The sequence below is a fragment of the Hemicordylus capensis genome, chromosome 5 (genome assembly GCF_027244095.1).
Source record: "Hemicordylus capensis ecotype Gifberg chromosome 5, rHemCap1.1.pri, whole genome shotgun sequence".
Classification (NCBI taxonomy): Eukaryota; Metazoa; Chordata; class Lepidosauria; order Squamata; family Cordylidae; genus Hemicordylus; species Hemicordylus capensis.
This window is the reverse complement of record NC_069661.1, coordinates 257,081,202-257,092,144: the sequence shown is the minus strand read 5'-3', so window position 1 is coordinate 257,092,144 and position 10,943 is coordinate 257,081,202.

Genomic DNA, 10,943 nt, shown 5'->3' with positions numbered 1-10,943 from the left:
GGAATTCTAGGAGAAAGGATGGTGGCCATGGCCAGCAGAGAACACCCTCATTGTTTCCAGAGCTGCTGCTGCTGCTGCCCTGCCTGCCTAAATACAACATAAAGGAGTGCTGACGAAAGAGAAAGAATTCAGGAAGTACACCCACGGCCAGTACGTTGTGGTGAGCCTGCCACCACCACCTAAAATTGTAAGGATTTTGCCATGTGAATGTCTGCAGGATTGCAGGCAGGAGAATTTTTTATTCAGCCCTTGGCATAACACATTGTCCTTGTTATCATCACCTCTTGTTCAGGGCTGTTACAGAACAGCTGATCTCTTCCTTTCCATCTGGTCAAACAAAAAGCATAGTCTTATATGTCGGTAGTTAACTTTAGAACTGCACCCAACGTCACACATTGGGGTTAATGATGGTTCCTGGAAACGGTGAAGATGCAAAACCCTCACCTAGCCCTCACCCTATCAATGTCTCTGCTTTTTCCTTCCTTCTTTTGGGAAATCTGCCTTTGGTGTTTGTCTTTGTCCTTCCAGTCTATAATTTCCAGAGACCCTGACTGCTGATGGGAAAGAGAAGCAAAAGCTGCCTCCACTCACCTTTCCAGTGCCACGGTCAAAAAGTCCGATCCAAATATGGCACGGTAGCTTAACATGGCTCTTAAGAAAACTGGTCACTGTAATCAACTCTCTTTCACTGTGGAAAGAAGCTAAGTGGCCATTCCGGCCATAGGTGTGGCAGTCCACCTGTGACAGACCAAAAATGAGACAACATGTTATCCTGGTGAACAGGGCTCACTGCTTGGATCTAATTGGGCACCTGGGGTCCTTCTGATGCCATCTGCGGTTTTGTCTGGGGAATCATTTCCGAAGAGCCCCAGGAGAGAGCTCTTTCTCCCCACGAGACGCAGGAATCCTGTAGAGATGTGCTCTACCTCAAGCTGGCTCGACATCAAGCTGGACCAGGGCTGGTTCGGATCAAGCGTGAGCCGAACCTCCCTGGACCAGCTCGGGGCCAGTTTGTGGGTTATATGTGGGGGGGGGAATCTTTTTTAAAAACCATACTGCATCTGGCGGCCTTGTGGGGTGCAGCTGCAGCCGTGGGGAGGTCTCTGGCAGCTCCCCTTCCCGCTACCCGCCCACCCCTGATCTTAAAAGGCCTGTTCCATCCTGTTCCGGGGCCTTTTTGGTGCTTTCTGTGCTGGCGGTGGCCATTTTGGAGGCTGCCATACATGCACACTAGCCATTTGTGCAGTTGGGTCATGACCGGTGGTGGGGAGAGGAACTGCCAGAAACTCCCCCCGTGGCTGGCTGCGGCAGCACCTCCCGCCCCATTGAGGCTACCAGAGACAGTAATTTAAAAAAAAAAAATCCTGAAACTTCGCCCTCCCTCAAATTGGGCCCAGACAGGTTTGGATACACACCTGGCTCGATGTTCATAGAACTGGATTGGGCCTGGTTTGGCTTGAGTCTGGTTCTACTCAAGCCGAGCCAGGGTCTTCCAGTTTTGTGCACATCCCTAGATCCCAGCCTGAAAGTTCCAAAAGACCAATGCAGAAAGAAGAAGGAGCAGCATGGACAGAATAATCGCCCTATCCACCCCCAGCACAGTACTTCCAGTGACTGTTGCTGGTGTCTATCTTATGTTTCTTTTTAGAATGTGACCCCTTTGGGGACAGGGTTCCATCTTATTTGTTTGTTATTTCTCTGTGTAAACTGCCCTGAGCCATTTTTGGAAGGGTGGTATAGAAATCAATCAATCAATCAATCAATCAATCAATCAAATAAATAAATAAATGTCATGATGCATCGGAATATATCACAAAAATAAAAATTAAATGTGCCCTTTAAAATGTAAAATAGGTAGGCTGATATCTAAACTGTTTCTCATGAGTATTTCCCTTCCAACTGTTCAATGTCAGCCACCGCACAACAAAGATAATATAAATAAATAATTACAAATATTAAATGTCAAGTTAAAACTTAGCAATATTACTAATTAAAAAACCCATATATGAAGTTATAAAAATACAGTGTGACTGTATATAAATTAGAATAATGATCTAATAATGTATAAAAAACATTTTCTCCCTCCCAAATAATTAGAGTAAGATTAAATACCACATTACAAGGATCTATCCAAGTCCGTCTATGCCTCTTGTAGTACCAAAATATATGCTATAAAATAATGTTAGCATTTATTTTTCATCAGCATGAAAAGGCAGGCAGCCGTCTCCAGCTGTTTGTAACATGAAACACTGATCTGCTTCCATGCGATTCAGAGCCGCGTCTGCAGCCACCACAACTCTCCTCCTGCAGGCTAACAGAGCATGCACTGTTTACCTCCCCAGCATCCTGGTCCCACTTCAAACAGACCGTCACATTTCTCCAGTTTCACCAACTCCCAGTATTTACTTATCCACTCACTCACTTTGCAGGCGTGTCTTGTAGGCAATTCCACTTTCTGGCATTCACCATTCTAGCTGCTGTCATTATATACAGAACTGGATTTTGCTTATCCATTCCAATATTCCTGACCAAATTTCAAAAAGTTGTAAACCACAAAGTCTGCTCTGATTATCTATCATCATCTTCCAATGTTTTAAGCACACTGGTAATGGTCATTTTATTTAGCATTAATGAATTGCATCATTTCACTAGTTGACATATTGCATTTCTGAAGAGTTTTCACCACTCTGTGAGATGCACAAGATGGTTTGCTATAGTACGCATTTAGTTTCAATTCTCCCCCAAGAAGGAGAGAATTTAGTTGTGAAATGTGCTGGGGTATTTTATATAGCAAGTAATGGTGGCCTGAGTCTTTATGTGCCTAAATTCAATGAATCAGTCCTTACCTCAGCATCATCCCAAGTCATTGGTTCCATCCTGTATCCATAGCAATGATGCTCATAGGGGTACCATTCTGGGGGGCAACCCTCTCCTTCGATGCCTGCCAGAGAACCGGAGAAACATAGTGAGGGATGAACTTCCTGGTGCATCGTATGCTGAGTTTGCTCTGTGTCCTCATTATAATGATGAGGACTCCAGACTTCAGCAAAGGCTAAAGGGGAGAAGCTGAAGCTTCAGAAAAGAAGGGGAGGCGAAGAAACAGGGATGTAGACACCACTGGGTGGGGGAGGACAAATGTCCCTGGGCCATCAGGGCTGGAGGGCCACCAAAGTGCCCCCTCTCCCTCAAATCCTCCCCCACACAGCCAGTGACCGAAGCCCTCACCAGCCAGGAGCAAGACATGCCCGGCCCCTTGCCCACTCCCAACCAGTGAGCACTTTGTTCACCAGCTGGGTGTTCATTCTCTCCCACTCTCAGAGTGAGGGACAGAAAGAACACCAGTTAGCTAACAAAGCTCCAGTCAGCTGGGAAGGACTGATGGACTGCATGTGCCCCATTCTCCATTCTGACCACAGCCCTACATTGGCATGCATCTGATGCTGGAGGACGGGGTGTGGCCAGAACAAGCGGGCAGGTGGCGGGGGGGGGGGGACCACCAGCAGCTTGGTTCGTGGCTGCTGCCAAGCCTACTATGCCAATCACAGGTGTCCAATGTAGGCAGCCAACAGTGGTGATCTAAGAATTGACTGACCTAGGGCGGAGGAGGTCACCTGGGTTATGTAAAAATGTTATGTAAAAATCAGTTCTGGGTATGAAAGCAGGTGGTTTTAATTAACATGGTGATGTGAGGCGCTGTCTCTAGTGGTTTAAAGTGCATGTACTGTCATGAAAATAGAAGATGTTGCTCCAGCACTCCCCTAAGTTTCCCCCAGAGCTTTAAGACCTGTGATGTAACTCCGCCCTGTGTGTTTGAACTCCATCCTGAGTCCTGCCTTGTTCTTTGCTGGGCAGTAGAGGGAAGGTCTCCCTGTCACTCCTCCCCCCCCCCGCCCGGCCTTAGTGCAGTGATGCAAGCAAGCAGGACCGCCTGGAGGGGCCAAGCAGGTCGATGGCTCATCCCAAACTGGACCTACCTTGCAGGAGGCAGCTGACGACCAGGAGGCCCAAAAGGGAGAGGCGGCAGTGTGAGATGGACCCCGTCATCCTGCACCTGGGAGAGAGAAGAGAAACAGAGAAGGGATTCGTAGGGAGGCAGCAGACACTCCCACGGAACCACAGAAATGTTTATCCCTCTTTTGTGGCAATAGAACCAGGGGTCATCCCATGAAACTGAAGGCTGGGAAATTTAGGACCAACAGAAGAAAGTACTTCTCCTCATAGCACATACTTAACTGATGACATTCTTTTCCATAGGATGTGGTAAGGGCCACTAGCTTGGATGGCTTTAAAGGGGGCTTAGACAAATTCATGGAGGACACGTCTATCAATGCCTACTAGTCTGGTGGCTGTGGGCCACCTCCAGCCTTAGAGGCAGGATGCCTCTCAATACCAGTTGCAGGGGAGCAACAGCAGGAGAGGCGACATGCCCTCAACTCTTGCCTGTGGGCTTCCCAGCAGCATCTGGCTGGCCACTATGTGAAACAAAAAGCCGGACTAGATGGGCTGCCTTGGGTCTGATCCAGCAGGGCTGTTCTTATGTTCAAACCAGCTTTCTCTTTCTAATCCAAAGCTGTCCTTGTAAGCAAGAAGGCAAGACATTTGCTGGGGTCCGGTTTACACAGGAAGGTATGCTTGGGAAATACAGCAGCATCCATGCTGGATGGCTGCATATCCTCAGGGGTGAGAGTAGCCTATGTGGTAGGGCCTCAGACAAGTGAGGCTACTCAGCAGGTGTTTATGGTGTGATGGTGTTGGTGCAGCGGCAGGCAGGCAGGCAGGGTGTGGAGCAGCAGCAGCAGCAGAAGGAGAGTAATGAGTTTGCAAGAAGCCACACACCAGCGGAACTAGTCTGGGGTGACCCGAAGTGTGGCAGTGACTGAGGCATGGTGCAAAATGCTGGCTTGCCCCAGCCCACACAGCTCTACCTGATGAATGGCCAGCCTGCAGACAGCCCAGCTCTCATTGATGCCTGAGCAAAGCAGATAGGAGACAAAGGCACAACCAGAGCTGCCGGGAACAAGCCTGTCTTGGCGCCGCTGCCGCCAACCCCACGGCTCGTTAGGGCAAGCCACTACTGCTCATCTTCTCTTTCTTGTTTCCATGCATGTACAGCGTGTTGATATAATGTAAGAAGGTCACTCTTCCCTCCTTTTTGTTGACAAGGAGCCAGTCTGGTCAACACAAAGGAACTTAGGAAGCTGCCTTCTACCGAGTCAGACCCTTGGTCCATCTAGCTCAGTATTGTCAACCCAGACTGGCAGCAGCTTCTCCAAGGTTGCAGGCAGGAGTCTCTCTCTCCCACACCCCCATCTTGGAGATGCCAGGGAGAAAAAATGGAACCTTCTGCATGTAAGCAAAGCATGCAGGTGCTCTAGGAAAGGTACTAAAAGGAATGACAGGGGATGCCCACTGAAAAGCCCTGGTTCCTTCCAAGGGGCATAGAATTTAAGAATGGCCTTCTACCGAGTAGCTCCCTTCTACCGAATCAGACCATTGGTCCAACTAGCCCAGGATTGCCTACAAAGACTGGCAGCAGCTTCTCTAAGGTTACAGAAAGGAGTCTCTCTCAGCCCTATCTGGAGATGCTGCCAGGAAGGAAACTTGGAAGCTTCTGCATGCAAGCAAACAGGTACTCTTCCCAGAATGGCCCCTTCCCCTAAGGCAGGGGCATCAAACTCAATTGGGTGGTGGCCAGATTTTATTCCAGTGCACCTCCAAGGGGGGGGGGGAACACGCATCTCACGCCTTCTGTCTTCTTCCTCCTCCTCCTCCCTCTTTCTCTCACTCCCCTCTTCTCCCTCCCCCTCCCTTATCCTCTACTCACTCATGCAGGGGAAGGCGCCTCTCCCCACCTTCTGTCTTTGTCCCTCCTCCCTCTCTCTCTCACTCTTCCTTCCTCCCTCGTCCTCCGTTCTTGTTCTATATTCCTTCTGCCCCTCTTTCTCCTCCAACCTCTTTCTTCTGTCTTCATCTTCCTCCACTTTCTTTCACTTTCTTCCTTTCTCCCTCCCTCCCTTGCCTTCCACTCACTCCTTGCCCAGGTGCAGACGTACTGGGAAACCAGAAGTCCCTTCACCTCCAGTTTCCAAAGCTGTACATCCAAACTCGGCAAACCAGAGTTAAGGGAGAAAAGAGACCTGCGGTTTCCCTTGTCAAACTCCACTCTGTACCTTCGGTCAGAGTGGAGTTTTGCCACCAAACGCCACTTTTGCAGTGCCAGCACTAAGTTCAAATGCTGGCACCACAGTCTGAGCCCAACAGGACTGGAGTTGGAGAGGAGCTTCTTCAACCTGGCCAAGGAGGGCGAGGGAGGGAGGGAGGAAGAGGTCTGAAGAACATGGACATCCAATCAATGACAGGAGAACTGGGAGAGGGGGTGTGGAACCGCAGGTCCTTTGGACCCGCGATTCTATGCTATGTCTGAACCCGGCCCTTCTGTCTCTAACCTCTATGCTCTGTAGAGCCATGTGAAATGCTTCCTTCTGAATGTGGGGTGGAGAGAAAGAGAAATGATGGTGGCAGGAAAGAAGGAAGTTGATGCCTTAATTAAGAATCAACTTAACATCCATTTAACAGAGAGATGGCTCGGGCTGTTGACACGGTTGCTCCTAAATGCCCTCTCCAGCTTGGTGGGGCCCGTTTGGCTCCTTGGTTTTCCTCAGAGCTTAGGGCAATGAAACAACTTGGGCGACGGCTGGAACGACGCTGGAGGAAGAGTTGTGACTAATCCAACTGAACACAGGCTAGAGCCCATTTTAAGGACTACTCTGTGGCGGTGGGGGCGGCAAAGAAATGCTTTTTCTCCGCCTTCATTGCATCTGCTCAGTGCAGACCGGCGGAGCTGTTTCATGTAGCTAAGACATTGCTGCACACATTCCCCCAGGAAATGGGAGAGGAACCATCCACAGCCTGCTGTGATCAGTTTGCGTGTCACTTTGCAGATAAAGTCACTCGCATCCGTGCTGATTTGGACTCCAGAGTTTTGGCAGTTCCGGCAGACGTGCCTCTTGTACCATCTGGTCCTATTGTGCTGGAATGTTTTCAGTTGGTGCAGCCTGAGGATGTGGACAAGATCCTGGGCAGTGTGCAGGTGACATTGTGTGCTCTTGACCCTTGCCCTTCATGGCTAATAAAAGCTGCCAGGGAGGAGACAAGTAGATGGTTGGAGGTGATTATTAATGCCTCATTAAGGGAGGGTAGGATGCCATCGTGCCTCAAGGAGGTAAAGTAAGACCATATTTAAAAAGCCCGCCCTTGAGTCCTCCAACTATAGACCGGTCTCTAACCTGCCCTTTTTGGGCAAGGTGATAGAACATGTGGTGGCGTCCCAGCTGTAGAGGGTCTTGGATGATACGGATTATCTGGACCCTTTTCAATCTGGCTTCCGCCCTGGATATGGGACTGAAACTGCCTTAGTCACTGTAGTGGATGACCTATGTCAGGAACTAGACAGGGGGAGTGCGTCCCTGTTGGTTATGCTGGACCTCTCGGCGGTGTTCGATACCATTGACCAGCTCTATCTTTCCTTGTCACCCGATCCTAGGGAGGCGGTGAATGTCCTGAATCGGAGGCTGGAGGCCGTAATGGGTTGGATGTGGGCTAATAAACTGAAATTTAATCCGGACAAAACGGAGGTAATGTTGGTCAGTAGGAGAGCCAATCGGGATGAGGAGATTTTACCGGTTCTGGATGGGGTTGCACTCCCCTTGAAAGAGCAAGTATGCAGCTTGGGGGTACTACTGGACCCGGCTCTGCTTTTGGAAGCTCAGGTGGAGGCGGTGGCCAAGGGTGCCTTTGCACGGCTTCAGCTAGTGCACCAGCTGCGTCCCTTTCTCGAGAAGGCAGATCTGGCTACAGTTACCCATGCCTTAGTCACATCATGGCTGGATTACTGTAATGCGCTCTACGTGGGGCTGCCCTTGAAGAATATCCAGAAACTGCAGCTAGTGCAAAAAGCTGCAGCTAGGGTTTTATCCTGAGCTGCCCGGTGGGAGCACATCACACCCATTTTGAAAGAGCTGCACTGGCTACCAGTTTGTTTCCAGGTCCACTTCAAGGTGCTGGTTTTGACCTTGAAAGCCCTTAACGGTTTGAGCCCGGGATACCTGAGGGACCGCCTGCTCCCAAGGGTTACTGCCCGCTTGATGAGGTCATCTGAGGGGGCTCTGCTCCAGGTGCCAACAATGAGGGAGGCTCAGTTGTCCTGCACGTGGGACAGGGCCTTCTCTGTTGCTGCCCCCAGACTCTGGAATGCTCTCCCAGTGGCTATTCTATCAGATCGTTCTCAACGGGTCAGGATGGGCTCTCATGTCTCGACGGATCTCAGTATAAATACAGGGACGCCGCAGGGGTGTGTGTTGAGTCCACTTTTGTACACGCTTTACACATACGATTGTGTTCCCAATTACCTCAGCAATAGGATTATTAAGTTTGCAGACGACACAACTGTGGTTGGTCTGATTACTGCTGGAGAAGGGGAGTCGGCCTATAGGAAGGAGGTGGAGAGGCTGACAGAGTGGTGTAGGGAGAATAACGTATTCCTCAATTTAAAGAAAACAAAGGAGATCATTGTGGATTTCAGGAAATGCAAATTGGATTTCCAGCCACTCATTATTGAAGGGATTTGTGTGGAATGGGTTTCGGTGTTTAGATTTCTGGGAATAGAGCTGAGAGATGACCTGACATGGGGAGCAAACACCAAAGATCTGGTGAAGAGATCACAGCAGAGATTATACTTCTTGAGAGTTCTCCGGAGGACTAATCTCTCAAGTAATCTATTGTTGGTGTTTTATCGCTGTGCTATAGAGAGTGTGTTGACTTATGGGATCTCTGTGTGGTTTGGGAGTTGTACAGCCAGAGAAAGAACACTGCTGTCCAAGGTTGTTAAGACTGAGGAGAAAATAATTGGGTGTTCTCTTCCTACCTTAGATCAAATGTATGCCACTAGGTGTTTATAATAAAGCTGTAGAGATAGCGCAGGATCCCACGCACCCTGGAAATGATCTTTTTCAGCTTCTGCCTTCGAGAAGGAGGTATAGGGTCTTAAGGACCAGGACCAGCCGCTTGAGGAGTAGCTTTTACCCAAAAGCGGTCTCAGCTTTGAACGCAGCAAAACACAGCTTCTGAGGGGGTTTTTTTTATTTAGTTTTTAGAGTTTTTTAGTGGGTTTTTAGTGGGTTGATGGGAGGGGGGCGTATGGGTATATGTTTAGATTATTCTTGTTAGGTACTGTAGTAGTGGTTGTAGATTCTTTTCAATCTCATTGTTCTGCACAGGACAATGACAATAAAGATCTATCTATCTATCTATCTGTCTATCTATCTATTCGCTCCTCGGTCTCCATCAGAGCTTTCAGAAAGAGTGTAAAATCTTGGCTTTTTGCCCAGGCTTTTATTTGATTCTCTGCCTCTGCTCTTTGTACTCTATATTTCTTTTATGCCTTTGTTTTAAATTTTTAATCAGATTTGTTTAATATTTTTCGCTTAATATTTTAATTGTGTCTTTTTTACAATCTTGTTTTTAAATTTTGCTGTAAACCGCCTTGGGATTGTTTTAATGAAAGGAGGTATATAAATTTAACAATAAATAAAATAAATAAATAAAACACTGATGGTTTTAATTTAGTTGTATCTTCTCCACTGCCAACAAATTGAAACACTTGTCCACATTTAAATTCCAACATTATATTTGAATTTGATCTCTTCAGGAGAGGTCCATCTGTTCCCCCCCAAAATCAGTGCCAGAATTGCTGACACTGAACACCTCCCAAAGACCTGGATGAATCAGCAAGACTAAGCTATGAAGGTTACTCACTTGACTGTCCGTCCCTGCTTAACTTGCCTGAAGTGATGGTAGTTCTTGATTCTTCTCTGCAGGACACTTATCTCTGGGACATTTATAGTCTGATCAGTGGTGAGTGACGCCTGTATATGTGATGCACAATTACTCAGTCCCAAAGTAGCTTGTTTTCATTTAAAAGCTTCATGGATAAGCAGGTGACAAGGAAAGAGCTAATGCTTGTGGATGGAGAATGTCATGTTACTAGTTGGGGCCACAGGAGTGGAATAAACAAATTAGAAAAGTCTAACCTGCAAACTGCCCCACCCACCACCTGAAGAGCAACAGAGCCTTTGGAGTCAGGCAGTATATGAAATGAAATGAAATGAAATGAAATGAAATGAATAGTGCTATTGCTGTGAGGCTCACTTGGTCCTAACCAAATACAAATAAAACAAGTTTTTATACAATGCGTATTTATATGCCACTTTTCAACAGAAGATCCCAAAGCGGTTTACATAGATATACATAAATGAATAAAATGACTCCCTGCCTGTCCCCAAAGGGCTCACAATCCAAAAAAGAAACATAAGATGAACACCAGCAACAGCCACCGGAGGGATGCTGTGCTGGGGATGGAGAGGGCCCGTTGCTCTCCCCCTGCTCAATGAAATGCAGCCTATTGCTGGCTGCTGAGATATACGTAAGATGAGCAGGGCATTGCTACTGTCCTCCCAAACCTGTGTGGCACCCCTTTTCTTTCCAGTGCTATGGGGGAAATTGTGGTCAGAGAGGTGCACTCCATAGGACAACCCTCCCCACCCTATACCCACCTGCCACTCCATAATGCTTTAAAGTTTCCTATGTCACAGCCACAGGTGTATCTGTAATTGAGTGGATGGGTTCAAAGAACCCGGGGGGGCCAGATCCACCCCTCCTCCCTATTTTCTTCATAGGAACATAGGAAGATCGGCAGCTGCCATATACGGAGTCAGACCATTGGTCTATCTAGCTCAGTATTGCCTTCACAGACTGGCAGCAGCTTCTCCAAGGTTGCAGGCAGGAGTCTCTCTCTCAGCCCTATCTTGGAGATGCCGCCAGGGAGGGAACTTGGAACCTTCTGCTCTTCCCAGAGCGGCTCCATCCCCTGAGGGGAATATCTTGCA